Source organism: Parus major, chromosome 7, assembly GCF_001522545.3.
Source record: "Parus major isolate Abel chromosome 7, Parus_major1.1, whole genome shotgun sequence".
Classification (NCBI taxonomy): Eukaryota; Metazoa; Chordata; class Aves; order Passeriformes; family Paridae; genus Parus; species Parus major.
Genome location: NC_031776.1, coordinates 21,384,852 through 21,397,346, shown reverse-complemented (window position 1 = coordinate 21,397,346; position 12,495 = coordinate 21,384,852). Strand labels below are relative to the sequence as shown.

Here is a 12,495-nt window from a genome sequence, read left to right as displayed (position 1 = left end):
GAAAAGATGCAATCATAAGCATGACAAAGAATGGGGAATGAAGTAGCTTGAAAATCTCTGCCCCAAGTGCTGTTTTGAGTATTGAAAAAACTTATCAGTGTGTGCATTAGGGGAGGTACAGTAAGAACAGGCAGCAAGAGGCTTGATAAGGTTTCTCTGGAATGAATTGTTCAAATCTTTGACCACAACATAATGTAATATAGCTCACACCATCAAGCTTACAGTGCTTCCCTTTGCAGTACTTTCAACCTTTCTTCCAGCTTTTGCTGTGAAGGATTTTCCACAAGATGCTGACTTACACAAAAATATGCCAGAAGGATCTCTGCTACCACGGAAAGTCCTTGCCTTATGCTTAGGTCCTAAATGCTTAGGTCCTGCATCCTGAACTGTCCAGAACTTTGTGTTGAAGATGAACAGTGATCTCCCTTTGCCTAAGTCCAGTCCATCTGTAAAAAGAACATTCCTAGAGATCCTGCAGTTACAGTTTGCATTACTGTAGTGCTGTCAGAATTTCTCTGATATACAGTAACAATGCTGCATATCTTCTGTGTTTGTTCTAGATTATTTTTTACATCTTAGCATCTTATCACTCCCCTTCATGGAATGCTCTTATTTTTAAGATCCAGAATCATGTGGTAAAACCAGACATGGAATTCATAACAGGTAAGTGGCTCCAAATAACATGAATTCACTTTAAGGTGGAATTGTAAAAAAGAACCTGTGTGAAGGCAAAATGTTCTGATAGGAAGCCAATATTCTCACCAGGTGACTCAAAGACTGGAGAGAGCACAACAAACAAGGAGATCTGGCACAAAATGTCACATATGAGAGTGGATCAATTAATCCTAAAATATAATGCAGCTGCTGAATAGAGGGATATAAAACAAATTATAATTCTGACTAGGGTAAGTAACTAGATGAAAATGCATAAAGCAAATACTTCCAAAGCAATTCCTATAAATTGATTGTAACACTAAAAAGAAAAAGCAGGTGGGCCTGCTTAGTCTGTAAACCAGCTTTAAAAATAAGAGACAACAAGAGAAACAAAAAAAAAATTTCTTATTCAAGATGGCCTTGCTCAGCACACAGCATGGTCAGTGGGTATCTTGCATGTACTCTAAATGTGGCTAATTCTTTCTTCAAAGCAAATCATGTTGTGTTTCACTATGACCTCGAATCAGTGCACGCAACAAACACAGACTTCTGAAAATCAGTGATGCACAAATTTTAAGATCCTCACCTCCCCAGACCAAGAGTATTCTGTTTTGAACACTATGGCTCAAAACATTTATATGCAACTGATGGTCTTACTAGCCAGGCCCACACCACCATCTATCCTGCTTGTAGAGTGGGTGGAAGCCACTCCATTCTCAGTTGGGACCTGAAGAGGAAAAAGGCTAACAGCCCATGGGAAGGCCTAATCTCTGCTGGAGTTCCCAGCTCCTCTACAACACCAGGTGCAGAAGGAGCAAAGAAAATTCCCTGGGTCTGAGAAAAAGAGCCAAGGGAATTGTCAGCAAGAGCTGACTTGGTACAGCTTGCTCCTGTTCCCCATTGATCTTCCCATGTTCAGGGCATTTCTAAGCCGAAAGCACAGCCAAGGGAACATGATCAGCCCCATCAATCTTTTCTCTTGGATCCAAAACCCAAGCATAAAAAGTTTTATCTGGCTCCCATACCTCTGCCCCTCTGCTGCATTTTGGGAAACTGGTGTACTGAACCTTAAGCTCTTGGTCCCTTTTAAGCTTAGCCAAGCACAGGGAGTTTTTTCTCTCTTTGTATCAAATTTTCAATTTTCCAGTAAGGGGAATTTGAGAAAACAATTGCCAATACAACATTACTAGTCCTTATGATAGACTATTCTGATCCCACTCTTTAGTTATGGGCAAATGTTTCTTACAAAAACTTGATAAAGAAATTTATTCAATCCAGCAGAATGCTGAGTTTAGAGAACAGAATCAAACCATATGGTTTCCATTTTTAAATTCTTCTTCACCACATCTATGCCCTCGTTCAGAAGGAAACATTGCTGAGAACATTTTGTCTGTATTTTGTTTTCTGTTGTTGGAAGACACACTGTTCTTTGAGAAACTCTTTGGAATACTCAGTTTCTTCAAGGCCATCATGCACCTAAAGGTTTTCTACCAGAACATAATAAGCATCTACCACCAAAAGCTAGACAAATCATTTTAAGTGCACAATTAAACATTACACAAAAAGTTGCAGTTATACTTTTATATTTTTTATTTTCTGAGTTAATGGGTATGGATATTCTAGATTAGTATGAGTTCAGTTTTGAAATTGTTATAGATTTGGCTAATTTGTTTGGTTTAGTAAAGTCTCCTTTCCTAGCTTCAGATATTCAAGCACTGGGTTAACCAATGCCACCAGAAGCACCCTGTCTCAGGCATTAGACCATATTTTCCACTATATGCAAAACAGAACTTACTTGAGTACCTATATTAAAGTGTTATTTTGGTGACATGGTGTTAAATAATCATATGGTTTTGACATAAAGCTAGTTCCTTCCTTTCTTACTAATTGTCCCTTTGACTCTCTGGTACTTCAGAAGAAAGATGGTCTTTTCAAAATACCCAAATATCCAAGTAGTTCTCATTCTCATTTATTATTTTATTTGGAAAATAAATAATACCTCCAAATAAATTTAAAAATTAAATTTAAATTAAAAATTTAATCAATTTTTTTTTGAGATCTGTGTGCTAAAAATAAGAAAAAAGATCCACCAACTAAAAAAGTCCAAAAAAACCCTAGGCTCACAGAAGCCTTGCCTTTACTGACAGATCGATACTCTTCTATACTGCTGTAAACTCTTCATTAAGATCAGCAAAGCTTTCTTCACAAGATGTCTATGTTTAACTCTTCTTTTAAATTTAATTTCTGTTTTCAATGAGAAGCAGTGTATGTCATCATCATTACCAATACAATTACCAACATCTCCACCGTGCAAACTACTATTATTTTGGCCCAAATAATGTTTTCTTCAGTCTCAGTAGGTTACAATTCCAGATTTCCCTTAGAAGCAGCAAAACCAGATGCAAGCCCAGATATTCTCTCATCTCTTACAGTTATCTGTCCTCACAGGAGCAGATGCTTTGTACAATGGACACAGACAATTTAGTAAAGTGTGAACAAATGCCTTCTAAGTTTCTTGGACGATATTAATTTCAACGGATAAAAAAGCAGTATTTTATGAATAAGTATTTGGTTTGTAGTGTACAGGCTCTACACAGATATAAATGCTCTTTAGAACTAAAAATAATGAGGAATTCAAAATCCTAGTGGACACTGGAGTGACACACAAAAAAATATTTTGGAAATCATTATTTTTCAGCTACTCAATTTTATATTTTTTTTTCCCAAGAGTAGTTATTTCCTGGTTTAGACAAAGATAAGATGTGGTGACAAGGAAGATGTGTTTTTAGAATCAGGAAATGTTTGCTTCCTTCTGCTCTTGCTTTGTAGAGATGTGAATAACCTCAAACCATTCCTTAGAAGCTGACTGAAATTCAAGGACAAAGAATCCCATTAGCATCCTGCAGCAATTTTTATTACATTTTCTAAAGGTTTTTCAACTAATATGATCCCTGTTGCACAACAAACTGATTATCTTAAAAGCAAGACCCACTGCACAATGTCCTTTTATTCAGCACAGCTGAGGAAGACTTCAGGTTTTAATGTCTCTGGGCATTTTCAACATTTCAGAAATATTACAGCTGACACTAAAGCAGCTTTCCCAGTGTGGCTTTCTAGTGTCTTAATGGACGCACTTTCAACAGCTTCCTGCAGAGGTGTTTTCTCCATCAATCTTAAATCAACAAAAATGTAAGGGCATGTTTATTTAGTTCACTTTATAAGGCTGAGAAAGTTTCCAATATGTGAAAAAGCAGTTATTCTTCAGTACTATGAAGACACAGTCATGGGTGGGGAGGGCTGAAATTAAAAATAATCCATTAAGTATGTGCACACATACACACACACCCCCACTCCCAAAAAAAAGCTTTTGGAGTTGGAGGGGAAGGCTCTCATATTATGCCCTGTCAGGCATCAAGAAGAATTCTGCTGATGCTGCTTTAAGAGAAAACACAACAGCTGTAGAATCGATTTAAAAAGAGATTTGAAAATGTAAGTATAAAAATCTTTACATTAGGGGGTTTGGGGGATTTTTTTTAAAAGAAATTTTAAAATTCTGTTAAAATTAATTTGAAAGAAAGAAAAAGGCAAATTCTGAAGGATGAACCTATAACTTCTATTTTAGGCTCTGACAAGTTTATCAGTATCTGCAGCCTCAGCCGCTCCACTGAGGATGTGAATTCAGATACTTGGCAGAGCTATGATTAATAATCACCCTCTCTTCAGGGAGAGATTTTTGTCAAAGCCTTCAATCTTGGCCTATCCTTGCTCAGCTGCAACATGATTTTTACTACTAAACATATGGCACCTAATTTCCATTTAATCTTCCATAGGCTAACAAGAGAATGCTGCTCAACATTATGGTAGGGAGAGACAACAGCTCCAGACACTGAAAAAGGAGAGGGCAATAGCAGCTAAAGTGGCAGAGTTGACCTCTTGCTCTGCACTGGAGATCAGCTTTCATATTTCATAGACACCTAAAGATTCTCATCAACCTAATGACTCTTACGAAAGCCAGAATATGAACATGCTGGTCCTAAATTTGTTGACTGCATAGCTGTTTTAACTGCAGACACAAGATGTCACATGCTGTGAAGAAAAATGGAATTTCAAGCAACAAATTGTGAAAAATGATCCTGTTCTGTGCTTCTTGCCGCCTCTGCCCCTGCAGTAACCCAACCTGACTTCTGACAAGCTGAGGTGTTTCGCATAATCTCTGAACCATCTGCTAGGCTATCTGTCAGTTCAGCAGCCTTGTTACTTTACAGTTTATAGGTTAAGCAGGATAAATAACCAATCAGAAACACAAACAGATTTGCCTCTTTGACACACTTTGAAGTGCAAGTATTGTCTAAGTAATCATAGCTTGCTTACTCCTAAATGGAAGAAAAAGAAAATAAAAATCAAAGTAATACATTAAAAAAAGTCTATTCCTTCAGAAAATTATATTGTTTATTATAATTTTTATGGTTTATGAAATCAGTACTACAGCAAAACTAAAATGATTTTTCCTAACTAATTTTTGCCTGCACATTTAAGAGATTTTTCTCTTTACCCATTTAAAAACACACATATGAAGTATTTTTAAATGTGTAAACGATGCAGAGTTATGGTTTTCAAACATCTGTTTTGCAGGGACACAATTGCTGGTTGACATTAAAAATGCTGTTTCATGCCAGAGATCTATTGAGTTTGTTAACCAATGAGAGTGAGAGACCACTCTGGTTTTCCTTATAAATTATGTGGCATTGTTCCTTTGAGAAAAATATTTAAATATGAAGTGATGTGTGCAAATTAGATAGAATGGTTTTGAAACTAATTTGCTACTATTCTGCTTCCAATACAGAATATTGTAATTTATGTGAAGTGTTCTCCCACAGAAAGCATTACTGAAAGTTTTACCATAATACAGGGAACTGAGGATTCTTTACATGAAAATAGTTTGCAGTTATTCAGATAGTCACAAACAATAAATATCAGAATTATCATAAATTATCATCAATCAACTAACATGCATTAAGATGATCCAAACAAGAAATTGCCAGTATATGTTACAACATCAGAAAAATCAAGGAGTCTGCCTTAAAAAGCAGGCTGCACTTCCTAATCTGTACTGTCCAGCATCCAGTTTGGGAGTTCTGGAGAACCCTGACTTTACAAAAAGAAACGAAAATAAAGAAAAAAAAATTAAATAAAAAATAAAATAAAAGAGAGAGAGAGAAAGAGAATTCAATTAAAAGGTATTTGGAATTCTCAGCTAACTCGATTTTCAGTACTACCATTACTCTTACTTAGAAAAACACAGGATAACCTAGGTTTTCTGCAGCAATTTACATGTACAACTACTGACAAGGCTATTCAAGTCTATGGGAAGAGATTACAGTTCCCTACTGTTACAAGATGGAAGAACAATACCATGTTAGTTAAGAAAGCAAATAGTCTCACCTATGTTTTTTTAACTTAGTGCTACAAAATGGACACAAATTATGTGCTGAAAAAAAATCTGCATTTTACACATAATTGAAAGCTTGAAATAATATTATTTGCAAATAGATTATCATAGCTTCTGTGGCTCCCAGAAAGAATATAAAAGATATGAAGGAATAGGGTTTCACATAGCCACAAAAGATACATTTTTTTTTATTTATTCTTAATAATAATTCATTTGCAAGCATGACAAGAAAGTACCAAAAATTTTCAAATTACAAATCTGAAATGTTATTTCTACAGTCTAGAGCTTTCTTTTATCCTTTTATTTATACTGAGAAATGATCACTACTAAGGACAGTGTTTTTGGAGGATGAGAAAGTAACCCAGATGAATGAGAATGTGTATTTACAAGCCAAGCTCATGGCAGGTCTGCAGATGTGCATGTACTGATCTACCACTGCTCACTGCTTTAATCTGAAAGTATGGCAGTATTTCTACACTCAGCCATAAATTCTGGCAAATTTCAGCCTCACTGATTTTGCAGAGCCTACTCTAACAGCTTGAAAGAATAAAACTATGAAGACATAACAGAGCAGCTCTTGTTATTCGTAACTCTTTCCTCTTCCCTCTGTTAAACAGTAGGGATCAGCTTGGGACATAAATGAGTCTCTCTACCTGAAGACCTTTTATTTTTCAATTCCTCCTCCTCCATCCAAGGAGGCCAAATTCAGTCATTGTCAGCATATGATGCATTGTCCATTGTTTTGGCTATTCCTAAGCATATTTCTTTTTCTTGTGTGAGGGAATTAATGAAAAGGCAAGGGAAAAATAAAATAATTTATCTATACTTCCCAATACTTTTTCTCTTGTTTAGTCAGAAGAGTATAAATAAAAATGATTTAATTATCTGGCTACAGGCTTAGCTAGTGTGAGATTATCTCCTCACTGGGTAGATGGGCATACACCTGTTAATACCACAACCTTACATACTTGCAGAAGATAACTCTAAGTTATTCTTGCATTTGAATTTCACTTCTGGTGAAGGTTGCTAACCAAGTCTTATGCACTCAGTTTAAACAGATGATGTCTCAAGGAAGCCATCAGTGTAGAAAACCATGAGATTGAAGACTGCCATAAAAGGGCACTTTCAACCACATCCCAATCCCCAAGCCCTGACCCATCTGCCAACTCTGAGCTACAAAAAAATGATTCACATATTGTGAAATTTACATATATAAAAAATATATACATCTATGTGTGCATGCATACATAATGCTTATTCTTGCATTGAAGATGTTTTGTTGCTGGTATAATGCCTAGCATTGATAACTTTTTTAAAATACATCAATGTAATTTGTATGTTTTCCTTCTGGTTTTGTAATATTAAGACAATTCTAAAGCCAACAGGATTTCCATGACTCAGCCTGCTGGGTTGAAGTACACTATACATAAAGATAACTGTTTGTCCTTACCTCTATCTTGCACTAATTTAACACCCCATCTCAGAAAGTGTTGACTGCCTCTCTTTTGTCTGGAAGGCAGGAGAGGAAAAATCCCTGTATGTTCAAATAACTTCTAATTTATCTGAACTGCATTTTACAGTGGTTCTTTCACAACATACTCATAGTAACATCCTGCTTTCAACAGCTATTCTATATCGGAACTAACACCTTGTAATGAAGACACTACAACAAATAAAGTACGAACTCCTTTAATTTCTAGTAACTTAATGTCAATCTTATTAGAACAGAGCTAAATGGACAAATTACTCAAAATCACTGGTAAGCCTTCCCAATGCCTTGTCCCCTTAATAGCACAGCATGTAGACTTTATCTCTATTTGAATCTGCTTCTGTAGTCTCAAGTCCCAGCTGTGCTGAATAGCAAATATCTCCATTTCAATAGGGAAGATGGCTGTACTAAAGTAGCTCTCTCCAGGGGTCAATATACTTCAGAAGGGCATTTAAGTGGCTGTATGTTATTGAGCAGAAATATCAGCTCACATATTATTGATTGTAACTGCATGGCTCTGTTGAAAAGATGCTTCAGTAGTATTAGGTGCTGAGACAGAGATAGAGGAGTGTCATGCATTAAAAAAAATACTATCCATCTGTTGCCAAATTTTAGATAGATGAGCAATCACAAGCTGTAACACAAAATAAAACACACAGCCTCTGTGGCTGATGTGTCAGGGTCATATTCAGTGCCACTTCCTCAGTTTCACACTGCTTAGATGGTCTTTTGAATATTGACTGAAGCAAGCAGGAGGCAGAGTTTAATTTCTGCAGTTTTCAAAGGGTATGTAATGCATACTTACATGAAAATCTGCTTTTGGTAGCTTAAATATACCCTTTTCTTTAAAAATGTCATTAACCTGTTCTGATCCCATCACTGCAGCAGCCCAGGAGAACTGAAGGCCTCTGGAACCACTGCACCATCAGCCCATGAGCCCAGAGCTGCAGCCAGAGTTGCAGTCACACACCCTGGGCACCACCAGACTGCCCTGGAGAACACACAGAGCTGGCTGAAACTCATGTGATCCCCAGACCCTCATCTCCACTCACTTGCATGATGACTATGTCAAATACATCATGGAAGGGCAAGTCCACTGTCCCAGACTGTACTTTCAGCAGTGTGCCCAAGAAAGCACCTGGATCACTGGGCTTCACAGTGAAGTACACAGATGACAGAAGTTAATGCTGGCCTAGCAGGGAAAACTCAACCCAAGAGCATTTGTGCAAAGGTGGGAGTCAGCTGGGCTCAGAGAAAATTAGGATCCTCCGGTTGGTTGTGTCAACTGCAAACCCGGATGGAAACTACATTAAGCAGAATAAGACATATAGTCAAAGTTTCTTAAAAGGAGCGTCTGTGGGAGTTTCACAAACCCAGAACATCAGAAGCCACAGAAGGGACTAAAAAACATGTTCTTACACAGAGTCAAGAAAAATCAATCAAATGCTGCATGACTGCAAAGCTGACAGGCAAGCCCGAAGTAAGTAAAGTCAATCCTGTATCGCCACCTTTCTTGAATGGATTCAACATTATATAAGAGCAATGAAGCTTGTATAACATGATCACTGTGTTTCTGGGCTTTACTGACCTTTTTGTTTCAGAGAGCCTGAGATAACTAATTCTTTGCCTGCAAGAGGGCAGCAGAACAAGCTTTTCTCCTAGAAATGATAAAGTGCAATAGGAAAGAAGTCGTAACTTCTGAGGATGAATCTCCATGCCTACACTTCAGGTTTTAAAGTAGTTAGTTTTCTAAATTTTTTAAATTTAATTAAACAAGATGCTTGTAACAATCCAAACAGAAACCTTAGAGTACTTTATATGAAAACCACTCAGAGGCAGGGAAATGTAATGGATACAATTATCACATAGGGAAACACTGAGAATGGAAAGAGGCAACAGCTGTACTCAGTGCCAGAGAGCCACCCCCTAGTTAAGAGTTAAATAGTATCTAGGTCACTCTAAAGTCTTTCCTGAACACCCTCAGCCCACTGCATATCTGAAACGCCGTGTGGGAAGGCCAGGGAACTAAACTCACAGACCAAGTATGACTCAGACTGCAGTAATTTAATGATACTTTTATTCCCTTAAATTATACTTGGGATTAAAAGAATCCACACCCTTAACATGAAACCAAATCACAATGAAAGGAAGAAACCACAAATTAACAGACCTTAGTGTTAACAACAGGTATCTAGAAACAAATTAATTATTAATGGCAAGGACCGAAACCTCTCCTGTAACATACTACATGGACAGACCAGCAGAAGGTTAAAAATTTGAACCCCAGTCAGATGTTCTTCTGAAAACCTAGGGAGGATGATCTCAGCATTAGGAATGTCAGAGAACTGCCCGCCAAAAAAAATTAAGAACTGTTGCAGCCAAATGCTGACCTCTACCACTAGGGGAAAGCAACTTGAGAGAAAGAGCTCCACATTTCCTCCACCACTGAGGAAGCTGAACTCAAGAGTTGTCAAATATCTTTGTCACAACCATGAACAAAAATACTGGAACCTGAACACTAGGGGACCCATATCCAAATACAAATCCAGCAAAATTCTTGAGGAAGAATTAATTTTTTTGCAAATTCTCTCCCCCTGAAAAAAAGCAGAAGTTTGGAAAAGACACTAGTAAGCAAAAGAAAACATAGCCCTCAGAAATACTCCCTCCTGACTACAATACAAAATTCTGAAAATTTACTCTTTCCTCTGCACTTTAAGCTCCCTCCCCATCTCTCACTTGTGGAAAGGACAAAACAAGGCATGGTAACTACCAGAAAATGACGAGGAAATCTCAGACGCCCTACAGGCAACTCAGATATCTTCTATCACAAGAACATGAAAATCTTCAGAGAGAAACAGGAATTAATTTCTCCTTTTTCATGGTAAAATATTAAATAATTTTGTGGTGGTGATATAAATAGCAGTGGATGCCTTCTTCAGAAGAGTTTCTACTAGTATATACCATTATAAAGAATTGAGCATCTGGCTTTACAGCTGGATATTTTGATGTATTCTGGTCTGTTTCTAATTAAACTATATGTTTTTAAATCCTGTGAGATAAAGAAACTAACCATGTTCCCAAAGCCTATACCCACCACTAAGATACTAGTTCAGTAACCACTTTTCAAAGTCAGGTTTTGCTACTGCTCACCTTTCAGCTACATCCAGACCAGTGAGTCTGTGCTCCCCAGATTATCACCTTGACCGCAGTTCAAGTGCTGGATGGGAAACAGCTGATCAGCGGCAGTCAGAGCTGTCCCCTCTTCCTGAGAGGGCCACTCTTTTCAAAATATTTAATGACATTTGTGAAACTGCATAATTCTATGTGAGTGTCCTAGACTTCAAAGATAATTAACAAATATGTGATTAATGAAGAAATAAATAAAATGGGTGGAAAAAACCCTTCAGAATTTCCCATGGAACAAAGTAATATGCAATTCAGTTGGGAAGAACAGAGGACTGGGATAGATTCTTGTGTATTTTTAAAATGTCATAACTCTGAGTATTTGGAAGATGTTCAAAAAGAACTGATCCTAATTTACATTTAAAAAGTACATTCATGCTGAGGCCTTTGTATGATGATGGACTTTTCAGCAGCAGTCCTGGCTTAATAGTCTTTAACTGCTAGTACTGTACCTCTGTTCTGAAGTGTGGAAGCCCTGTAAGCTGTCACAGAGAAAAGGGAACAGAAAACAAGACTTTCTCTCTCATTATTTGAGATCTTCAAAATGCAGCACACAGACTTTTGGCAACAAATAAAAAAGCCTTAGCAATAAAACTAAGACAAAGCCTTCCATAAGATAAAAAACATGTAGCTTCAAGTACGGGAAATGTAAGGGTTTGAATACAGGATCTCTGGGGAGGAGGGGGAGGAAAGGCAAATGATTTACAAAGAGTCCTTTCCAGATCAACAGTACCACCACAAACAAACAGCGAGGAGGGAAAGGAAATGAACACTGCTACATCAGCTCTGCTGGATACCCCACCATGCTGATACCCTCAGGCCTCGAAGGGAAAAAGTCTCTCTTCTCTCCGCCAAATGTCTTCTCCAGAACTCAGCCAAGCCATTCAGGCTTAACACAGGGGAGATTCCTGCCTGGGGTACTGCACAGCTACAGGTTGAAAAGAAGAAACCACAATGCCAAAAGAACCAGACATGGTGGAGTTCATCTGGCACTCGGCACTTGTGTAGCTGCAAGCTCAGCCCTCGGGATCAGACAAACGCTCAGCACACACTATGGGCAGGGAGAGCTTTCTGAGCCCAGCAGCAGTGGGGCCCAGGCACCATGGGCTTCCCAGGATCAGGGAGCACTCTGCACATAGCTTCAGTCAAGCTGGGGGAGCATTTCTGTTTGTGGGCACAGCAGTCCCTTTGGGCTTTGACATAGACACTAAATGAAATTATATACTCAACAATAAAACTGCTTGTCTCTGGGCTCCAAGAGCTCTTCAGTTACCCTTTCAGCAAAGTCCTTGAAACCAGAAGTAAGTAGTTTGGCTCTTTTTCAGATCTTTAGATTTATTTCTGACATTAAGGGTTTGAAAAAGAAAAGATTTGAGGTTTCTTATGTATCTGCGCTATCCTGTATGAAGCGCTTTTCTTACAATTTTAGATCTTTTATTAGCATAACACATATTTCCTTATTGCATTGAAACTGAAGTCCTTATTAATGCAGCAGAATAATTGTTGATACTTTGAGAAGACTTGCGAAAGCTTATTAGTAACTACATGTAAGCCAAAAAGCAGCACTAGGATTAGAAATATTAATAATGTGTAAGACCTAACTCCACAATGTTCTCCTAGGAAAAAATACTGATTCAGATTCTGTCTTCTAAAGATAACATATAAAATTACACAACTGCACAGAATATGGAAAACAAGCATTTAAGAAGAATGCACGTTT

General features: G+C 37.6%; 1 protein-coding gene across 3 annotated transcripts in view; it reads right to left on the bottom strand.

Annotated features, from left to right (window-relative positions):
- RBMS1 (RNA binding motif single stranded interacting protein 1) overlaps positions 1 to 12,495 on the bottom strand; it is a 141,559-nt gene that overhangs the window by 43,095 nt on the left and 85,969 nt on the right. The window lies entirely within an intron of this gene.